This window comes from Mytilus edulis, chromosome 8 (genome assembly GCF_963676685.1).
Source record: "Mytilus edulis chromosome 8, xbMytEdul2.2, whole genome shotgun sequence".
NCBI classification, from domain to species: Eukaryota; Metazoa; Mollusca; class Bivalvia; order Mytilida; family Mytilidae; genus Mytilus; species Mytilus edulis.
In genome coordinates, this window is record NC_092351.1 from 80,696,057 (window position 1) to 80,701,329 (window position 5,273).

The 5,273-nt window shown below is 30.7% G+C and overlaps 1 pseudogene; it reads left to right on the forward strand.

Annotated features, from left to right (window-relative positions):
* The first annotated feature begins 1,876 nt into the window (after positions 1–1,876).
* Positions 1,877–4,312, forward strand: LOC139484415 (uncharacterized; annotated as a pseudogene).
* Positions 4,313–5,273: the final 961 nt, after the last annotated feature.

Genomic DNA, 5,273 nt, shown 5'->3' on the forward strand with positions numbered 1-5,273 from the left:
TTTTTAATTGTATTGGCCTATCCAGTGTGATAATACGAAATTGCGAGTTTTTATTGGCTATTGATAAGGTCCATGATAACTCTCAAAATAAGGTACGGGCCAGCTTTTTGTTCTACATAAATTTTGACAAAAGATCTACATGTAGGTATGATTCCATTTTTTCTACTTTTGATTTAAATTTTACGAGAAATTATTTATCCTTCACATCAAAATCATGTCGATTTGTACATGTTGTATTTGTCAACACTTTTAATATTGCTCTACGGGAATATTTACTTAGGGCTAACAACATTGAGTCATATAACATAGTTTGGGTTCATTTCAAGATATTAATGAACTGTTGAACTTGAATAAAACAATGAAAAAAATTTAAAAAAAAATATTTTTTCATTGAATTTTCATCTAGATGAGACACATCCACTTTGTTTATCTCCATATTCACAACCTGTTGGATACGATTTTCAAATATACTTTCAGATGTATAAACTTCGTGTTCCGATTCCGTACGGACAGAAACGAGATTACACGATTGCTTGCTTAATCATTCTTAGAACTAGAAAGGTTTCATCTGTACGTTCAACCTTTTATTTCAAGCAATAATAATCTTTCAAAGTTCTGTTAATTATTGGATTATCATTTGAACTGAAAGGACACGACCGTTTATATTAAAAAAAATCACAAATATTTGCATATGTTAAAAAATTCATATTTCTATCATTAACAAAATAAGTATCATAATATATACATAATTATCCTTTATATTCATATCATACATTACAATACAAATATGTTTATTATAGTGATATTGTGTATAACAAAAATATATACAATATTGAAATATCTTAATTAAGGTTCATCATAACCTTTGGCTTACATAGTCATATTTACACCACAAATTTTAATCTGAGTACAGACAAACCTATGAACCTGCAAAAGTTTTAAGGAATGGCAGGAACTAGATATATAAATTTTAAATACATTTTATGTTTTAGAAAATTAAAAACTTTACTAGATTTTGCTGTCCAGTTTTTTTCGTTCCTGTAGAAGGTGCCAAAATAAACTAAGTCATATTAGACATGTTGTGAGTAGTATTGATTTAAATGAACAATAGATGGACAATAAACATTTAACTGAGTGGACCGTATCAAATGAAACTCGGGTGTTTGTTTATTTTGCTATCTTCTGCAGACTGGTAAAAACTGGACATCAAAATCCAGGTAAGTTTTTAATTTTCTGAAACGTATACTACATATAACTTTTATATATCTAGTTCCTGCCATGCCTTAAAACTTTCCTAGATGTACCAGTTTGTCTGTACTCATAGTAAATTTTGAGGTGTAAACACGGCCATATTTTTCAATTCCTTATGATGAACCTTAAATTACATCCGGCCCAATGGACCTATTAGTCATAACATATTAATAAAGTCAGTTGCATTACTTTAATTTTAATATCCGAATAAAGCATCATTGCTTCCAATTTTGTCATGATTATTTATTTCGGGGTGAAACTGTTTGTAAGCATTATTCCTTGGTATATAACCTAAACACTAACTAGTTGAATGACAAAATGAATGAAGTCTGACGCATTTTGAAAAGAAAACTTTCCGACATTTTGACCATTTTAAAACAACTAATGACGCACTATGTGTTACAATGTCTGAAGGCAGGACAAATATAATCTCACATGTGCGAAAATTAAACGTTACGTACCATGATGTGCCATATTCCCATATTTAGAACACGAACCGCAACATAAATCTGCATTATGTCCCCAGTAACACATCTGTTTATCGTTCTGTGAGGCTATGTTTGTTTTGCACCAATCACTCTTGTCTCCATATTCACATCCTGTCAGAATAGTAAGTAATACACTAGTTCAGGGAAAAGTTAAAGGTGGCACTTGTGATTGTGTAGCAGGGTAAGTACATGTACATTGCTGAATTTCATTTGTAATTAACAAGGAGAAGTTAAATTTACATCAAACAAGTTTTTTGTTTTCAAAACATCTTCCGTTTCATTACTTAAGAAGTTTGTTATAAAAAGGGGAAAAGGGGGGGGGGGGGGGGGGTTCAGATTATTTTTCTTTCCTATTCGTATTTTATTTTGTTTTTATTTTACAAATTCTATTTCAGTATTGAACCACAGCAATCTTTCATTTCATTTTGAAAGAAAATATTCGGTCTGGTCTGTTTGCTGCATAATTATATGTATTATTTATTCGTAAATAAAGGCAACAGTATTATACCGCTGTTCAAAACTTTAAACAGTAGTATACCGCTGTTCAAAACGTAAAAATTTCGTTCAGTTATCAAACGTAATATTTATCCCATTTTTTTATGAGACAAATAGATTATATTGTATTAAAAAGATAAAAAAATGAAATAGTATAAATCAGAATTTGTTCCGTTTGCCCTTTTTTAAAAACGAAATTTCTACTCTATCTTACAGGAAAGGTGAGGCATGTAGTCACATCGCTGCTTTACTATTTGCCATAGATGACTTTGTTTCAAAAGGCCTGAAAGAACTTCCAGCTGATCAGACTGGCATTGAAAAGCTATGCACGTGGAACCGACAAGCAAGACGGAAGATTGAACCCAAAAAAATACACGACATACGAATTGTGAAGTTCGTAAATTTTTACTTTTATTTTTTTACTAAAATGACATTGATGTGATAATCATCAGCTCCATATACGAATATGCATGTTACCTATATTCCCTGATGTCTTTTTTTCTAGGTAGAGAAACATAAAAAAACTTGTATGCAATATGATTAAAAAGAGATTTGGAATATACATCAGTCCTATATATGATATAAGCCTCTTGTAATTTCTATATCGTATGCAGGCAACGTTTTTATCGGGTTTTTTTTTGGACTTTTAGAAATACATGTTATTATAAAGTTTTATTGGAGTCAGGTTAATTTTTGTATTTGAATATTTATATCTGATGTAACACATATGTATTTAAATCGTCAGTTACATCCTGTGACATAATGAAAACAAATTACCAGCACAGCATCCTTAACGTGTGAATTTAGATATAATTTATTGGGGTGGTGTCATTTAACAATTGACTGCTAAGGAAGTTAAATATTGCTACCTGTTGAGAATATTAACATGAGGTCAACCAGATGTGTAATTAACGGCCACAGGTTGGCTTAATATGATTGATCTAAATTTGTATCTGCAAAGAAACATACCCGTTTTTTCTTGGTGATATGAAAAAACAAAACACCAATAAAATGGAATTTGATGAAGAAAAAACATAATTGTGTATAATCAGCAAGTGTCTGATTATTTGATATATTTGTCTTTCATTATTTGTTTTTGGTTATTTTTTTGGAAAGTAATTATACATGTATATTTCAATATAAAGTTATTTACATGTATGCATTTTCTATTTGTTCCGGCAGGAACATGGGAAAAGTCCAAAAGAGAGGGATACACTTGCTAGTCTAAATTTTGATCCCCGCCATCCTGCAGATAGACATTTAAATCAGGGAGCTTTAAAACAATTATGCGATACACTTACTTCTGCAAACCCTACATCTGGATTTATGAAATACCACAAGATTATCCTTACAGATAAAATAGAACCTGCAAGTTTAGATCCTTTACATACTGTACGTAACTTCAATGATTACACCTTACCTCCAAGCATTAAAGAGATTAGGGAAGCAGGCCTTTACTTTAAAAGCACATTAAAATTAGACCAAAACGGCATTAATGAGTTGGAATTTAGTACCAGAAGTCAATCAAATTCAAGTGCATGGCACAGTGGAAGAATATTTAGAATAACAGCATCCACTTTCCACAAAATAGGATTCAGACGAAAGAAATTAGACCCTACATGTCTTTTAAAGACTTTACTCTACAATGTTAGAAAACCAACAAAAGACATGCTTTTCGGCTTACAACAAGATGAACCATCAATTACAAGATTTGTACAGGAATTGGAGAAAAGGGGAAAAATTAAATGTTCAAAAGAGGGGTTTAATTTTACATCCTGAAAAATGCTACCTAGGAGCATCAGTTGATGGAATTGCGCAGATGGACGGCGAGACTTATGTTCTTGAACTAAAAAATCCGCCCTCAACCTGGAAATGAATTTTTAGATGCAGCTAAAAAACTTCCATGTCTGAAAATTGATGAGAACAATAAGGTTTACTTGAATCCTAAACATGAGTATTTCACACAAATACAGGGACAAATGGCCGTCACCAGAATTGGAAAGTGTTACTTTGTTTTGTGCACAGAGAAAAATATTCATACAGAAGTAGTAAAATTTGATGAACAAAATTTGGAGTGATTTGCAGAAAAAGTTAATATTGTTTTATAATAATATTTTTCTGCCAGAAGTTGTATATCCATCTGTAAAATTTGGATTACCGCCACTTGACTTGAGCTTACATTAGATAATGACATTAAAATATTTCTTTTATGCTATTTAGGCTTATTTTGTTTTTTAAAGGTGATTGACATAAAGGTGCGATTGATAGATTGGTTATAGATATAATTATTATTTGCATGCAATATTTTTTCTCTTGGGAGTATTCAATAGAAATATTTTGATTCTCGAACGCATTAAAAATACAAATAGCATAATGATAAAACAGATGCAGTGATGACACTTGTGGTGCTAATATCTTGTTATACACATGTCAACATTTACATATCAAAGTGAATTTTTTAAACGTCGATCAAATATGATGTAGGTCGGAATACATACGTTCACACTATCTAAAATTTCCTGTTTTATTTTACATGTATTAGATTTGTTCAAACATTTCTTACCTTTTTTACAACTGTTACATCAAAAAAAATTATCACAAGAATAATAATCACAAAAAATATACAACCAACAGTTATACCAGCAATCTCCCTAAAATATTTGAAAACAAATAATTGATTTGCAACATATATGTGTACGATATTTGACGTCTTAAGGATGTACTTCAGTCAGGTTTAGTATAGGAATTGTTGTCAAAAGTCCAGACTTCTTGGTGTTTTCTTATGATACATGGTAAAATATTTTGCCTCATAACCCCCATCGTTTTTTTCTTTCATATAAAACTTTAAAGCTCATAAAATGTCTTTTACCATAATTTAAGCAGTTTATAAATTTCTTTCTTTCGATTAGAGACCCAAATAATACCGATGCAAATATAACGTAAAACCACGAGTCAGCCTTTATGCCGAAAAAACAGCAACAAATAACTCGACAAGGAGCTCATATATAAATCTATCAATATTTTTAGGTTACTTTATTC